This window comes from Lacerta agilis, chromosome 9 (assembly GCF_009819535.1).
Source record: "Lacerta agilis isolate rLacAgi1 chromosome 9, rLacAgi1.pri, whole genome shotgun sequence".
NCBI lineage: Eukaryota > Metazoa > Chordata > Lepidosauria > Squamata > Lacertidae > Lacerta > Lacerta agilis.
In genome coordinates this window covers 30079642-30097797 of record NC_046320.1, presented here as the reverse complement: position 1 = coordinate 30097797, position 18156 = coordinate 30079642, and positions in this window count along the sequence as shown.

Genomic DNA, 18156 nt, shown 5'->3' with positions numbered 1-18156 from the left:
CTTGGTAGTATTGCACTGATTAGTATAATGTTTTCTCCTCTTTCTATGGTTAATTCCTCAAAAGTCTAATCAGTTCTACATACACCACTACTCGGCCAATGTCTTAAAGATGAGCCACACAACCCCCAAATTGGTTATCAGCACACAGAAAAGTCAAACTACACTTTAATTGGCTGTGCAATAGAGTCATTGTCCAATTGCTTTTGTCTTGCGGTTAGATCAATTTTTCAACACGCGACTGATATTTTTGTCTGTTCGCTTCATCAAACACTGAGAATTGATCCAGCTGTAATTAAATGGAAGCTTTCCCACAAAGTCAGATGTAATTGGCTTTGAATTTGCTGCAAGCTCAGATCTCTTACATGAACCAGATCTCAGTTAAGTCACAATTCAGCCCCGCTTTAAAGTAAGTAAATCAGAGTTTTATTATAATCAGTGAATTGAGAAGGTAGAGGACAGGTGATAGAAGCTGCATGTTCTGCTTCTTTCTATTTTATCCATCTGAAAGCAGTTGAGGGATAACTGTAACCTTCATTTCCCCTATTACTTCTAGGCAGAAACAAAGATAAAACAGACTTAGAGGCATGACAACTGTGCAATCTTTACAAGAACCTGCCTTTGTTTCTTTAGCTGTATATATCCACACTGCAAGCAGTCATGGGATGCCACAGCACATCAGACTGGAGGAAAAGATCCTGTCTAGAGAAAGAACAACAGAAAACAGTCTTTCAAAATGTTTTGAAACGGTGTTATGCCTGTCTACTCAGAAGTCTGTCCTACAAAGTTCAATGGGAGTAAGTTCCAGGTGTGCACAGCACTGCAGCCAAACTGATTCCCCCCCCCACCCAATTTCCTGGCTCTTTCTACCTTCAACACAACCACATATTCTAGCAAAAAAATAAATACTTAACCTAATGTTTGAAGCTTCCCTATTGTAAAAATAAACCAGGATCCATTTAGTTAAAATGTAACAATGAATCCGTGTGCATGCATGTGCCGAGAGAATCAAAAGATTCAAAAGTGCTTGGATGCTGAGCAGTCTCTTTTATTGAATTCATAGAAAAGAGTCTGTATCAGCTGAGAAAACACAGTTATGTTCTATCTGCTTTACAAATTGCAAACAATTTTATGGAAGTAGTTCCTTATGCTCCATCTCCTTGCTGAACATTTTTCCTTTGTACATAAAAATTATTCTACGTATTTATGTTGGGGGGCGGGCGGGAATTAAAATCCTCATTTCATTATTCACTGCAGCAGCAAAAGATCTTCCACATAGCAACGATTTTCCTGCTGCAAAGAGAGTATCCCCACCTCCACCCGCAATAATCCAAGACTTGTTACCATACAGAAGGACTGTATTACAGTATCTGCTTTTGCACCCTTCCTATTTAGTGTTGACAAGCAGGTTTGTGTGGGAAGCTGGCGTGGGGAGGGGGGAACTGTGTTCACAAGCAAGAGAGAAAGGGAATGTATTCACAAGACTGATACTGACACTTGACAAAAACACTGTTCCAAGCAGTTGAGTACTGGCAATCTATTGATCAGTTTGAAGACATGGAGCTTCTTGTTTCCTCTAGAAGTTTAAACTTGGTGCATGTATAGTGAGGAAGTCCCTCCAAAGTATTCCTACAGAGCAGCTGTGGAACAGAAACTTTGGTAGTTTAGACCAGAGGTGTACCTAGGCTCCTTTGCAACCTTGGCAAGGAGCTAGTAGTGCCATCTGACTGGGGCCCCACAGGGCTGCTGTGACGGAGCCAGAGTAGAGTGGCACATTTTAACATCCTTGGTGGGGGCCAACCTAACCAACCCCTAGGTACACCCCTGTTTTAGACTGCGATTCCTTGATCCCTGTAGTAGTGGATATGTGTGGAGAGGCCAGGAATGCTTCCAGGCAGAGGCTTCCTATTGCAAACGGGGTGTTAGCAATAGCTTCTTCTTCTATTTTTAAAGGTAGTGGGCTTTTCCAGAAAAAGGTAAATCTGGAAAAATACAGGCTGCCATTTTTATGTCAACATTACCAGTATGTGGTGTCTGGAAAAGATGCGCCAGAATGAGGGGCACCACCCCACAATAAACACCTGTCTGGGAGGCTCTTAGAGCAGCATAAATACAAGTTACTGGCAGGTGTACGGGACTCCAATATGCCTATGTAGCCCCGCATTGTGAAGAATGGTACCTGTTTGTCATACTGATGTTTGTGACTGGCTGTAGCATCCACACCTGTGATGGGTAAACAGAGCTGATAGAAAAGACTTCAGGAAGACTCTGAAGGATAGTGAATTTATAAATATGATTGTTGAGGGCAGAAAACATCCCAGCAGGACTCTGTTCCACCTTGCACTTTCTAGAGCCGTGGATATTTTTTTTTGGGGGGGGGGATTCAAGAACGTTTTGACCAAGTTAATGGCCTTCTAGGCTTCCTCCAAGTGAGTAGTTCACTTTTTGAATAATAAGCATTATATGTCACGGGGGCAAGCAGGAGGATTTTAGAGATGCTTAGGTGGGGCATGGCCAAAAAAAAAGGTTGGGAACCACTGTTCTACAGTCTCTTGAAGAGGGCCTTAGCTGCTATCTGACCCTTTTTAGCTGAAGAAGCATGCTCTGCTATTAAGAAGGGTCCTTCTCCAGACGTCCACGATCCTTGACGTGCACCACTGTCCCTTTGCGCGCTTGCCCATTCCTTTCCCATTCTAACCATTTCCCCTCCTCTGTGCCGACTCAGCGGCAGGGTCCCCTCCCGGAAAGCTTGGTCCACGTGATTAAAAAGAGCTTCTCTGAACATGCGCAGAGTGCACGCCGTCGCATTCCCACACGGGGTAAACAGAAGCTTGAAAGGCGGCGGAGGCGGAGAAGTTGAAACGTTAGCGCTAGCTTGCTTCCCCGCGCTAGTATAGCAGCAGCAACGCCAACAGGCTCTGCTGCAAAACGTCCGGGGGATCCAGCAAGTCTGGGATCTGCGTGACGCGGAAGGGGTCCAATGTGCTGCTGCTGCTGCTCGGCCCGAGAGGGGGTTGCGAGCTCCGCGGTTGTGAAGCCGGCAGGGAGAGCTGCAGCTCCGGCGGAGCGCGGCCGAGTCGCCCGGCCTGGACGGAAAATCCGGACCCGGCGCCATACTAACCTTCCCAGCCAATGCTTGCCGCTGCTAACCGGGCCCTGCCGCGCCTGACGAAGGAGCAGCCGCCGCGCCGCCGCCGCCACCACCGGGCTTTTCGGGGTCCGCCTCTCCGTCGCCAATTGCGGCCTGCAACGCCGAGGAGCCGCTTGTCTGGCCGCGTCCCTGGCTCCCCTTCTGGGCATGCACGCGCACAAGCTCGCTTCCAGGGAGCCGACCTTGATATGGGCGCGAAGAAGCGTCAACATATCCCCAACTCAGATAATGCGGGTGGGTGGGAAGGAAGCCGCTCCTCCTTTTGACTTCATTAAAAAAAACCACACACACCTTCTGTATACTTTCCAGTTAAAATTTAACACCACGCTAAAAAACACACGGAAAAAGCAGAGTTGGATCTGGATCAGGAAAAGGAAAGTTTTACTTTCGGCTGCTTAAAGCTCACTAGCAGGAATCAATGTGCGCCGGCATGCTGTTGAACATGTGCAGAGTGCCACCTTTCTCTCGCTGTTGCCAAAGCACACCCGGGCCCCAAATAAAAGGTGTATGCTACTCGTATGCTGTTGACCATGTGCAGAGTGCTACATTTCTCCCACTTGCTGAAGCACACCCGGGCCCAAAATAAAAGGTGTACGCTACTTGTATGCTGTTGAACATGTGCAGAGTGCTACCTTTCACTCTTGTTGAACCACACCCAGTCCCCAAACAGCCTAGATAAGCCTTATTGGCTTCCTGGGAACAGATGGTGTAATATTTTTTGTCACAGTATACATTTTATAAGATGCTTGCAATATGTTTTACTTAATTAAATTCCCTTATACAGTACATTTTTAAAAATACCTGTACTCTTTAAAACAGATATCCAGTTAGTTGATCACTCTAAAACCTAAAGGCAAAGCTATTAAATGTTTCAACTTTTAGAGTGGGTGGAGCATGAGAGGTTAAAAAGCTGGACATTCCTACTGTATGTATTTATGTGTGTTCAATTGAATTAAGCATTTTTATCACCTCAGTTTTTGTTCCAACGTGATGGAGGGGATGGAGAGAAAAGAAAATTGCCAATTTTCAAAGATATTATGTGCCAAGACTTTACCCAAGGCAGTTTTTAAAATTTAATTTCAGTGCTGTGCCAGCAGGCTCTCAGTCAAGTCCTGTGATACGAAAACGGTTTTCATTTCTGTTCTTTTAGAGTCATATAGTATGTGACCTAATTCTGCTCTTGCTTAAACTTAAAATAAGTAATGCAATGTTGCATCATGTCTGATGGTCCATTTGTGGTCTAATATTTGTTCCCTTTGACCGCTAGATGTCGCCTATGCACCTTAGTTCGGAACTGTGTGTGTGTGTGTGTGTAAAAAGACAAGTTCCAAGCAGAATTGTGTCAGCTTATTCCATTTGATAGTAATTGCTTCACTGCAGGCAGTTTGTGAAATGGGAAGGAATGAGTCCCGCCTGAGCTATTACCAGGCTGAATTTCATTGGAAGGGTTAACTCCAGTCAGGAGCCATTAGCAGTTAGCGAAATAACTAAATACAGAGTATATAGAATGTGATATTGTTAGATTGCCTTCACAAATGTGTGCATATGTAAGGCTTGCTTTGACATCAGCAAGGAAGTGATAGATGGTAAGAGAACAAGTGTTATATCATTATAAAGTCAAGGGAGTCCTGGAGTCATGTGACTGCTGGTGCTACTAAGCATTTATTCAGTAACGGAGTCGTGTGCTAGGCAACGCTCAGCACCCAGCTGGTGTTCTTTAATAGGAGAAACATGTGTATGGTCATCTTTAGCTGTTCATTGGGTTCTCTTTTAGCGGTTCTGCTGTGCAGCACAGCATATGAGAGACGCCTGCGAAAAGCATTTTTTCACCTTTCAAGGTGTGTGCAAGAGCACAGCAAGTGGTCCTGTGACTTGAAGGTCTAATGAGGCTTTTTTATTTTATTTTAAAATTTAGACGTATTGTGTTAAATTTCCATAGATTTTGTACGTCACGGCCCATTTGCAGTAATGAAAATATTTTTTCCATGCTGGAATTCAGTAATCTCTGTCCTATTTCTTTAAGGAAACAATAAAGGGCTGCTATTTTATCTCAGTTCTGAGTGCGTACTAAACTTCCTTTAACCATTTTATCCACGACGAGGAAGGTTAATTAAATAAATAATCCTGGTACATTTTAATATTTTCATACACTTGACACATAATATTTTTGCAGCCCTGAAAGATAGTATGTTAATTTTAAGTTACCTAAACAAACTAGGAAAGTTGCTTAGTCGGTTGAGCATGAGATGCTTAATCTCAGGGTCATGGGTTTGAGTCCTACTTTGGGCAAAATATTCCTGCATTGCAGGGGGTTGGATTAGATGACCCTCGTGGTCCTTTTCAACTCTATGATTACATTCTATTCTACTGGCCATGATGGCTATGTTTTGCCACCACTATTAGAGGTGATAGGCACCTGAAATACCAATTTCTGGGCATCCCAGGTGGGCAGAGTGCTCTTGCGTTCAGGTTTTGCTTGTGAGTTTCAAATGAGCATCTGGTTGGCCTGATCCCGCGAGTTGTTCTTAGGTTCCAATTAAATTGGCATGGGATCACTTTTGCAACAATGGTAACTAAAATTTAGGACAAATTGGAAGGCTTTTAAAGTGATTTTTGAAGGCCAACTGAACTTATCACCCATTGAATTTGTCAGGGAAATAAATTTAGTAATTTTCAGGTAACGTGATGCACTAGTTTTTCATATAAATGATTCTACCTACCTAGGGGGAGCCATCAATTTCACTATACCTCATATGCAATCTAAAGAGCTAAAGTCAGGAACATTTCACCACATATTGAGCTATTTGTCTAGAGAGCATTTACACTAAAGTATGTCCTTTTTCATAGTCTCCTTTGAGCACTTAACATTGTCATTGCTCATACTGTAGTTTCCAAGTTTCATTGTTTGTTATATAAATATATATATATATGTTGCATTTGTTGTTTTGTTTTAAGCGGTATACAAATATATCAAATATTAATAAATATAACAAACCACTCAAAAACTTACAGCAAGCTGAAAAGGCTGCGGTGTTTTGTAATGATTGCATGGTGTCTACCTGCCCTTGATTCTTCAGTTTGCTTCTCTCTAATTTGTGTTTTAACTGATCATTTTGTTATGGCAAAGGCTGTGGGAGGTGATTCCTAGAGAATGGTTAGTGGCTAGAACAGGGTTATATTTTTTGGAGTGAAAAGCAAAACTCTGCTCTAGCTTGTACAGCACATGGGTCACAATCTGGACACTAACTTTTGGCATGCGCAAGGGATTCTGTGCACCCAGTGGGACTTCTAACTTCCCCCATTATGCAACGTGACAGGCAGTGTGGTATAGTGGTTATAGTGCTGGGCTAGGACTTGGGTTCCTGGGATTCAAATCCCCATTTGGTCATGAAGCAGACTTGGAGACTTTCTGCCGTCGTCTTGCAACCTAACCTACCTCCCAGGGTTGTTGTGAGGATCAAATGGGGGGGGGGAGAACTATGTATGTCACTTTGATCTCCCTGTGGGAAAGATGGAATAGAAACGTAAATATAAATTACATTTATTATTATTATAATAAAGTAAATAAATACCACAAACTGGTTTCTGAAATTCTCTGTGTTTTTGCATGCAGGATTCTGTTTAGAGAAGCAAAGGACACAAGTTTCTTTGGATTATTGCCATGAGCTGCGGACTTTCAGGAAATGCCAGGGTAATCAATTGTCTCTCTTAGTTTTGAGATTGCAAATGGAATTGCTGCTGCTTGTCCTCTTTTCATTTCACCTTGGTGGTGCGGCTGAAACCTTCACAGCATTACTACAGAGGTGATGAGCATTTCCTTGCGTGACTGATTCAGTCATATTTGACATTTTATATCAAATATAGGCAACTTTGACTGTATCAGGAAAAGAAAACATCCAGTTGCAAAGCGTTGTGCCGAATATAAGGGCTAGGACCTTTAAGTCATAATATTCAGTTTCGCCATTTTCTACCAAATATATACAGTAAGCACTGCTTCCCCCCAACCTCCATTCGAGAGATCCATTTTAGGTTCACTATAATTGCTATCTTTTACTCCAGGCTCTGTAAACTCTAGTTATCAGCAGCATTTCTATTAGACAATGAGCCCGAAAAGACATTTTTTTTCAGATCAAATTTTTGTCTTTATGGTGAAGCCAAAATTGGATGGAGCAAAAATCAATAATGTATCCAGCTAATACACTAAAATATAAATGAAATGAATCATAAGAAATGAAATTACTTTTCCTGACAACCTAGAGATAAATACTGTCCTACAAACCTGCCGGCCTGTCAATTTGGATAAATTTTGTTAGCGATCCAGGAATACTATGCAAACCATAATATGTGAGGCCGTCATCTTTCACTACTGGAATAGTTCGAAGCAAAACAGATTGTGGCTTAGGTTGTTGGTCAGTAAGTAGATATAAACAGAATTTCATAATGAAATACAGTTCGGTAAATTTCTTCCATTGGCTCTGCCTGATCCCACATCTCACAACAGAAACATATATTTTAAAAACAGCGAAGATTTTTCTAACAACGCTAGCCATGATATACTTATCCTCCATGTGGTCGTATAATCTTCCTAAAGTTGTCCAAGTTGGTGGCCATCACAGCAACTTGCGGTAGCAAATTCCATAGTTTATGCACTGTGTGAAGATTTGCTTCCTTTTGTGTGTGCTGAATCTCCCAATGTTCAATACTTGTATTATGGGAGTCTTCTATCTGAAGGACTATCCAGTCCATATCAGTTTTAAAGGCTAAAAACCACAGGAAGATGCCTGCAGTTCCCAGTTCACATTTAGCACCTGGATAGCAGATGCTTAAGTCACCTGGTCACAGTTTTTCTCAGCCACAATGGGAAGGGTGAGGAACCTTTGGCTCTCCAGATGGCAAGCCCATTGAAAAATTCGTCTTGCGAGACAGCCTTCTGCTAGCGAATGCCTTTCGTCTAGCGAGTTTTTTGTCTAGCGAGGCATTCGTCTAGCGGGGTACCACTGTATATGGAAATAGAGATTGGAAGCAAGGGAAATGGCACTAGGAGACGACTTCTGCAAATTCAAATAGATGTTGTAATCTAGTGTGAAAGAAAGAAAGAAAGAAAGAAAGAAAGAAAGAAAGAAAGAACATTAGGTAGGAACCAGCCTTTATTTTCTGTTTAGAAATACTGCCAGAGCTCTAATACAGATAATTAGTAACGAATCCATTGTCCCCTCAGGGAACCTGAAGCTGTTATATGTAGAACCTTAAAACATCTGCAGGACGCCAAACACCTCAGAAATTTTCAGAGCTCTGGGGCCAGCACTATGGAAAACGATGCATATTCTATGCCAGCTTTGTGGGTTTTTAATCGTCTAACTGTCAGACTTTAGAGAGAATAGATCACACTTTAGAGGCTAGATCATTACCATTGAAGTCAAGGCAATGGTGACTTAAAGAAATCTAAAATGCTGTGAAGCTAAAATGTGAATAAGAATCCAGCTAGTCTGAAAAATGAGAAGGCAAATCCTGAGGTTACTAGCAGCTCTGCCTTTTAGATTTACTTGTCCGAACTGTCTGCCGAAAGTGAGAGAAGGGAGATGGCTAGATAAGGCCCAGTTTTAAGGGAAATGCCTCAATGGGTGATAGATGCATATAAAGTAAGAAAGAGAAAAATGGCTTGTGAAGACGACAAATGGAAATGCTGAAATATCAAGTGAACAGAATCCCAGAGAGCTTTACGAGAGCCTGTCTGGGTAGCTGAGAGTATCCCTTTGGTAGTGTTGTCTCATTCATGCATCAGTACTAATGATGTGAACATGTGGAGATGTTGGCAAGGCTGGCTCCAGGTGTGAGAGGGGCATAGGTGAAGTGCCTTCTAATGGGCCCTTGCCTGGCTGCAGAGGCAGTGCTCTAAGCAGCACGGGGCAGCTGGATCCAGCCACCCTTTTAATGTCCCACAATGACCTACAGTGATGTCAGGGGTATTGTAGGAAATTAGAAGATGGCTAGATCCATCTAGGGACATGGGTGGCACTGTGGGTTAAACCACAGAGCCTAGGGCTTGCCGATCAGAAGGTCAGCGGTTCGAATCCCTGCGACGGGGTGAGCTCCCATTGCTTGGTCCCTGCTCCTGCCAACCTAGCAGTTCGAAAGCATGAAGTGCAAGTAGATAAATAGGTACCGCTCTGGCAGGAAGGTAAACGGCGTTTCCGTGTGCTGCTCTGGTTCGCCAGAAGTGACTTAGTCATGCTGGCCACATGACCCGGAAGCTGTCTGCGGACAAACGCCGGCTCCCTTGGCCTATAGAGCGAGATGAGCGCTGTAACCCCAGAGTCGTCCGCCACTGGACCTAATGGTCAGGGGTCCCTTTACCTTTACCTTTAGATCCATCTACCTTGCCCTGCCTGGAATGCTAGGCTAGGGCACGCATCAGAACTGAACCCTTCTAGTACCCTGGAGTCCTAGGTGCTGATTCTTGGTGGTTATTTACCAGTTTTGGAAATTCTGTTGTCTGGAGGCCCATGTTTGGGTGAATTTTTAATTTTTTAATTTTTGCATTTTCTATTTTACATCTAAAAGTGAAATAAAAACACAAACATATAATCCCTTTTGACTTCCCTTCCCCCCCGCCACATTGTGGTTCGTAATATAATGATTTCCCCCTCTGCATCTCTTTTATAACTCTATTATGATAAATCCTTTATCATTCCATAATTCAAAATTTTGCTACAAGTTTTCTGTCAATCCTACCAAAGTGTGTAGTTGTTTACAACAGTTTTTCAAGTAGATTATACTGTAAACTTTCCCCATTCTTTATTAAAGACCTCCTCTTCCTGGTTTCTAATTCTTCCTGTAAGTTCGCCATCTTGGCATAGTTCATCAGTTTTATCTGCCACTCTTCATTGGTCGGAGTTGTTTGCACTGCTGGACCCATCGGAATCAAAAATTCGTGCTTCATCCAAAGCTCTTGTGATGAGTGAGCTGTTCACTGAGAACAGAGCTCCCGGTCTACTGCCGTTCTGTGGAAACCTGGAAATCTGGATGAATTTTTAATCTGAGTGAGCTTTGGTTGGCCACAACAACATCAGCAAGCCTTGCATATTTCATTTATATATGAAGTCATTGGTAGTGGGCATTGTCATTTTCAGTGTTTCGACATATCATTAAATGTGTACATTAAAACAACTGTGTGAAACTGTTCTTTGCATCCAACAATTTTTGTGTGCAAAACATTTCAGGGAATAAATAATACAGGGTGCATGAGCACTTGTAGTAATGCTAAGGCACTTGCTTTGAAAGCCAAGGGGTATTGCAAAAAGCAAAACCATCAACACAGCTGTTGCTATTAAGAGGCAACAAAAAGTTGCCTGCAAGCGGAGAGCATCGTCCCACAATCCAAATAAATTTCTTCTGGAACCATCATGTGAACTTGACCAAGCCAGAAACAAAGCCCATTAATGATTTCCATTAACTTAAATGGGCCAGGCCCCAAAGAGCGAAAATGAAAACTGGGAAGGCGTATAAACCCAAGGGAGTTAGAATTACTAATCACCTTGGCTATGGTAGCTGATTTGCAATACTATATTCTCTGTAGCATAGCAAATGCATTGCAAAGTGATTTTGATCTTACGTGTTGCTGTTACCCTGGAAAAATGACAGTCGGCAGTGGTCTGCAGTGGAAAAGATGCTCTTCATTTGTCTAACAAATAACCCATTCTGGGTTGAATTTGTTCTTTAATGAACAAAATGTTGTATGCTCTGTGGTTTTCAATGACAAATTAAAACCAGGCAGCTTGATCATCAGCGCTTTCTTTAGGTTTTTAAATAAGTTAATGTTGTTTCTACTACAGCTGAACTTAGAGCTGTGCTTTCCCAAAACTTTTGATATGTAGGGCACAGGGTTTAAATTGGGGGCAACCTTTTTACACTCTCTCTCTCTCTCTCTTTTGAAGAAGTGTGCATGCACACGAAAGCTCATACCAAGAACAAACACAGTTGGTCTCTAAGGTGCTACTGAAAAGAATTTTCTATTTTGTTTCGACTATGGCAGACCAACATGGCTACCCACCTGTAACTCTCTCTCTTGTTGCCCTGAGTCTGCAAAGCTGAAGGGAAGCACATTCTGGCATCAGCTGCAGACCAGTGGACCACCAAGAGGCTGTACCTGCTACCTCTCAGGAAGAAGACCCACTGGGCCCCATCCACCAGCCAGAGAATGGGCAGCTTGCAGGGTGCTTGATTCCCCCCTCCTTGGCTAAAAGAACACTTGGCTCCCTTGCCATTTACTCCGGCACGACAAAACTCAAGGGAGACACTCGCTAGTGCCTGCAATTGGCGAAGGGTCTGAAGGCTGCTGACATTTCCATTTCAATCTGCATTTTATTAATTGTTGTGTCTTGATGAAGTGCCACTGCTCAAGTTGAAGTGGGTGTGATGTGGATTTTAAATGGATAGTTTTACATGTTACGTCTCTGGTGCAATTATTGTGTATACTGCCTTGTAGGACAGTGCCCCTGAATGAATGAGTGAATGCAGTGCTATTTTGTTAGAAAAAGAGGTGCCGGAACTCAGTTCTGGTCCGTTCCTGCTGAAAAAAAAGCCCTCGTGAGTGAATGAATGAAAGAATGAAAACAAGACATTTTAGCAAGCTGATTGTCATAAAGGTATTTTGAACGATTTTCTTTCTGTCCTGCAAAACTGGAAACAGAAAACAGAAAGCCCCTCCCCAGCTTTACATGCATTCACCATATGATACCAGTGGGCACTTTTCTAGTAAATGATCAACAATCTGTGCAAGCTTTTGCCCTTTCTACCTCAGTTTTTGTGTGTGCAAGCTTTAGTTACAGACTGCACTAAGAGTGCAGTGGGCTTATAGACTAACCACATTGACTTTTGAAATTGTTTCTTTCCTTCTCATTTGAAATCTATTGCTTTGCAGTGTGGATTCCAAGCAAACAAGCAAAGGCAAGGAGAAGTTTTGATGTATGCTAAGCCTTCCATTAGGATGTGCCTCATGGCCTACGGGATTTAGTCAGTTTCATCATTTTTAAAGCTGAAGAAATTGCTTTCTTCAAATATGTTGATGGAGTGGTGCGGGACCATCGATAGTTGCAGCCTGTAGACTATTTATTAGGTTTGAAATTTAGCGATGTATATTTAAAACTACAGAATGCCAGGACACTTCACAAAACAACACTCTATAGATGAACATGGCCATGTCTGGGTACCTGACTGAGGATTTCGAACTGCATCCAGACAAAGCAGCAGTGGAAACAGATGAGCATCCTGACAGGTAAGATACTAAATATAAAATGATGGCAAAACCAGAGTCATTTGAAAGGGAGTTGAAGCTGTCCTATCAAATGGTAGGAAGCAGAGGAGACAGTGTTAAAGGGGCAGCCTGAGGGGTGCTAAAGACATCGGTGGAGGTTGCAGAGCTGCACGGGTTAAGGCCTTGACCCCTGCTGCCACTATGCTCACTGGTCATGCTGGCTGCAAATTTGATGAGCATCTGAAGTGGCCCAACATGTGTGCCGCCGTATGTATGTAGAGTAACTTAAGACAAGAGGGAATAATAGGAAACATAGGAAGCTGCCTTAGGAAGTCAAGCCTTTCGTCTACTATTATCTACCTAGTGTCAGCCTTATCACTTGTCTCTGGTGCATAAAGAGGGGCTTTAAAATGCACATGGAGGTATTTGCCTACAGAGGCTCCCCCATTTCCTTTTCTTGCTTTTGTTGCAATCTAGACTCTGGTTAGTAATAATGTGGTAACGTTGCAGAACAACTGAGAAAGCAGGATAAATCCACTACCGATGAACTAATTATTTGTGTCAAAAACATGTTGCAGAGTATACTTCTAATAAAACACCTGTATGGTTAAAGAGGTTCAAATTACATAGTAAGTACAAATTAAATAGTGAGTGAAGTTGGTTCAATTCAGTGTTCATGTTCATTCACAGCAAAGTATTCAATAGGTGTGCATTTTCTGTCCCTCATTCCATAAATTTATTTTAACTATTTAAAAGTATTTGTGGTATTCAACTTAGATTAGACCTGCTGAAGCTAATGAACATGGCTAAGTTAGGTCCATTCTTTTCAGTAGGTCTACTCTAAGTACTCTAAGTACTCTAAGTACTTTGGCCACCTCATGAGAAGAGAAGAATCCCTAGAAAAGATGTTGGGAAAGATTGAGGGCACAAGGAGAAGGGGACGACAGAGGATGAGATGGTTGGACAGTGTTCTTGAAGCTACTAACATGAGTTTGGCCAAACTGCGAGAGGCAGTGAAGGATAGGCGTGCCTGGCGTGCTCTGGTCCATGGGGTCACGAAGAGTCGGACACGACTGAACGACTGAACAACAACAACAACTGTAAGTAAATCTTAATTGAATTCCACCCAGCATTTCAAAAAACTCTAAGCTTTGTACAGCCTAAAAAGACAATATACCATTAAAATATTAAAATAAAAAACACAGCCTAAAACCGATAAAACAGCAATATAGGAACACATAAAAGAGACCAAAACAGAGATTCAGAGGATTCAGAAACTCAAAACAGGCTACAATCTTAAGGGTCAGGGAAAGGCTGACCATATAAAGAAGGTACTAGCTGTGAGATGTCAACATAAGTTGCCGTTTTGAGGGTACATCTTGTAAAGAGAGCACATTTATTTCTCCAGCTGGAGAGAGAGAGAAAAGAAAACTACGGAAAAGGTGCATTTATATGTTGAACAGTAAACCTGGGGCTATCATTAGGACTGGGAGGTGCAAGTTGAATCAGCAGCTATTGCTTAGCTGCTGGTCATTGTGCATTAAAGCCACAATTTTGATTTTATGACTGGCCAATGAGTGCTATTGATTTGAGGGCTAACAGCATAATTACAGCAATTCATATTTATGACACACTTTTACTGCACATAGTTACCAGGCAATAATGACATGGTAGATGTTGAATGGTGGTGACCCCCAGATGCTTCCAGTGGCCCCATAGCATCACATTGAAGACCTGGAAAGTCCTTCCACTAATGTTTTTCAAGGTCCACATATTCAGGATGTATTAGGAAGCAGAAAACCTTTGTGGACTCCTTTTAAAGTGGTATTTCCATCTGAAAGAAATAGAAGATTATACAGACTTGAAGCTTAATCATAATAACAACAACAATATGTGTGTGTGTGTGTGTGTGTGTGTGTGTGTATTTAGGCATTGCTTAATGCAAAATGCCTCTGAGCAACTTACAGTCAAAGCAAAAACATAGAATATCACACATACATTTTTTAAAAAACACATAAGCATAATAAAATATGCACCGCCAACAAAACTCCACTTTAAGCAAAACTCCGAAGCAGACACAGAGTCTCCATTCAGCAAATAACAAGCCCAATAGTAAGCCACCAGCTGAGAAAAGATGCTAAACGCGTCTTTAAAGATGCACCAGAAAGCAATAATTACACAAAATAGATGAGCTTGCCGCAAGCCTGCCCCATTCACTGGCCCTCTCCATGGCAACTTAGCAGCAGAACAATAGTTTTCAAATTGTGTCTGGGGAACCATAGGAATCCTTGGAAGCTTACCAGAGGTTGTACAATGAGGAAATCAGCAATGGCAGATGAGTTTGTGACCTGATGGCCGAATAAAGAGACAGACACAGAGGCTGGGTTGAACTAGGGACACTTAATGAAGATTAAAAACCCATGAAATCCCTACAGAAGAAGAAGAAGAAGAAGAAGAAGAAGAAGAAGAAGAAGAAGAAGAAGAAGAAGAAGAAGAAGAAGAAGAACAACAACAACAACAACAACAACAACACTGGTATTGGAGCGAGCCTTGACCTCAAGTAATGACTGCTCCCCACATCAAATGGGGGGCATTTTTTGTGTAGTCACGCACAGTCCCCCCCCCGATCCTACGTGGCTCCCTAAAATACAACCTGGCTTTGCCCCCTCCAATGTTGGATATCTGGAGGTTCCCACCTAACCTCAGACAGTTAACCAATCCTGGCCGGGGGGGCATTGCCAGGGGAGTTGGCCAGGTAGGGTAGGACCACCCTGCCCACACAATAGAGGGTGGAACTTACCTGGGAGTCCTCAGTCTGCTCCAGAGCTTCTCCCACCCTGCCCTCCCTCAGTTATGCCTTTTTTCACAGGTTAACGTCTTCTCCAAATGTATGCGGGCGCTGCTACGTCATTGGTTGCTGTTAAAGGACCAGTAAGGAATTTCCCTGCATTGGCAGGTTTTGCCTTCCCCATAGCAAAACGTCACAACTTTGGCGGTTTCAGGCCCTGGGCAGAATCCTTCATCTTCTCTAAATGGGGAGGGGGGGATGAAGCGGTGACCCATGCCCTCCTGCGGCGGCAATCCCAGGGTTCCCTGTTAAAGGGGTTGTTTTGAGGGGAGTCATTTGCCATGCGCTGATAGATTGTCAGTGGTCTTCCCTGCGTTGCGGCGAAATGGGGGGCGGGCTCTCTGCTTAAACATACGTTTTCCAGAGTCAGCCCAATGCCCATACATTTTTGATAACCTTGATGTTCCCCAGATCCCCGGCTGGGAGAGATAAAGGCCCAATGCCTAAGCCAAGGTCTCCCTACACCTGAATCTTTAATAAAGTTGTGGCCAATTTTAATCCCATAACCCATTGTCATGAGTCATTATTCCTCCTGGGGGTTGCCTGGGGTTGGGGTTGGGGTCTTTGCCTGTCCACACAAACTGCAGCCACTAGGGCAACCAAAACCCCTGCCTGCAGGAACCTGAGGCATGACTGTGTCCCGCCTGCCATACCATGAAGTTAAGTAGGATGGCCTATGTCGCTCCACAACCCTCTCCCCGGGGTCCCAGAGCTGATGAAGCAGTTTGGGCCCCAGGGTGGTCCTTATTGCATCCCAGAGCCCAGAGATGGCAGCCTGTCACCTTTAGAGGAGCCTAAAGGGAGTCACCAGGCTGAAAACACAGCCGTTAATCACCCCACACCTTACCACCGAAAGTTAAGACCGCTCAACCTAGTTAACAACACAGTAAACCATCTAGTACCACCACCAGCATGGAGTAGGTGAAAAAAGCCAACCCACAAACAAGGTGGATCAGCAAACAATTCCTACTTAGCCCCCAAAAATCCATCAAATCAGGCTGAGAGGAAAGGTGAAGGAAAGGTGGGTGCTGCTGGAGGGAAAAGAAGAGGGTGGAAGGTGGCTTCTCAGTCCTTCAGTAGGGCAGCCCACCCCACCACACACAATGCACCAAACATGTGTCTGACTCCAGAGCAGGTCCGGCCTACCCATGAGGCAAGGTGAGGCATCAGGGCAGCAGATCCTGCTGATCTTGATTTTTCTCCCTTGCTCCATGTTCCTGATGTAGATATCCCTTCACCCCTTCTTCCCTGGCAGGGAGAGGGGGTGCCATTTGGGGGGCTCCTTGAGGTGCCAAGATGTCTTGGGCCAGCCCTACTCTAGAGTGTCATGTGAGTTCCCCCCTCTCTCAGCTGTCTGGCTGCAACTTTGCCCCCTGCCCCCAGCTAGTACTGAGGTGGAATGAGCAGCAGAATGGGCCTTCCCAGAAACACAGCTTGTTTTCCACTGTTTATTCCTCCCAGTGGAGCATGAACATAAGAAATGGCCCCATAGCATGTCTGACTGTCCAGCTCACTGTTTTCTACTGTCTGTCTGTCTGACAGGCAGCTAGAGGGCTCTCATTTCACTCTCTTCCTGAGCATTTTAGCTGGAGATGCTGGAACTGAACCTGACACCTCCTGCATGTGGAACATATTATTCTCCGGAACGACAGTCTCTCCTTCATAAAGAGGCATGAGAGTTCAGGGTGTGTTTTGGAATGCACCATCTGTTCCAGTGAGGTGGTGGTAGGGATGGGGAAGAAACCTGATTCACATTTAAAGGTGAAGCTGCCTGATTCACACTTGCCAAAACAATATGTGAACCGAAGCACAGCCATCCTTTGAAATCCACACGTATTTGAATTTTTCACTGCATTGGTCTTCCGGCGAGGACGCCATGCTGGGCGGTCGTGGGTTGCTTCGGTAGCGAGGCGACCCAGGCCAGCCCGGGGGTTGGAGCCCTGCTACCGCACAGCGGGGCTCCGATAAGCCGTGGGAAGAGCGTCCCACACCTTGGGCTCTCCAGCGAGCCCACTATGGCGCTGAACTCTTCTCCCGATCCCCTTGTAAAAGGGGAAAAGGAGTGAAGAGTCCACAGCGTCGGGCTGTGGAGGCATTGCCCCAACCGGGCGGCGATGCGGCGGCTGCCGCCTGCATGAGCGCGTCGTTCTACCTGTTTTGCATTTAAAAGAAGGAAACTGGAGGCCGTGAGTACGAAGTTAATTGGCTTTAAAATTTATGGCATTTGGCACCCCAGGAGGATCGTAAAAAAGGAGCCCGTTCCTCCTCCCGTTGCTGATCGGAGAAGATAACATTGTTGTGAGCTGCTGCTGCAGTAGTGGGTACAAAGTTTCTATGGAACTTTTAACAAGTGAGACTGGTTGAATCCCCGTTGGGGGAATTAAGAGTTCGGAAATATCTCTTTTTGGAAAATGATGGACTGCATTCTTTTTACCCTGACCCGGGGGAAAATGGCGGCTGAAAATTATAGTTGAAGATGGAAAAGTACTGAAACTTGATACCCTATGCCTACTTCTACCATGCTTGGTTTCGTTTTTAAACTGGCGTTAGACTCTGAATTGACTCATGAACAAAGGTTTATTCTTTTGAAATTAGAACTGTTAAGCCAGAAATTAATTTTGCTGAACCAGGATCTTGAGGAAAAGTTATATATTACAGGAAAGACCTTTGCTAAATTGGAAAAAAATCTTGCTGGGGAACTCGAGGAAATTTTTGAGAAACAAAGTACAGTGACTGCGCAACTCCAAGAAGCTGAAAGACCCTATTGGTGTGAGAGACCTAGGGTTGGAATACAATTTATATCCAATTTCTGGGGTGGGAGCCCGGAAATGATGGGCAAAAGACTTGTGAAACTACAATTTCAAGATGAATGCAACTGTGAAATGGAGATGCTGGAAGATGAAGATA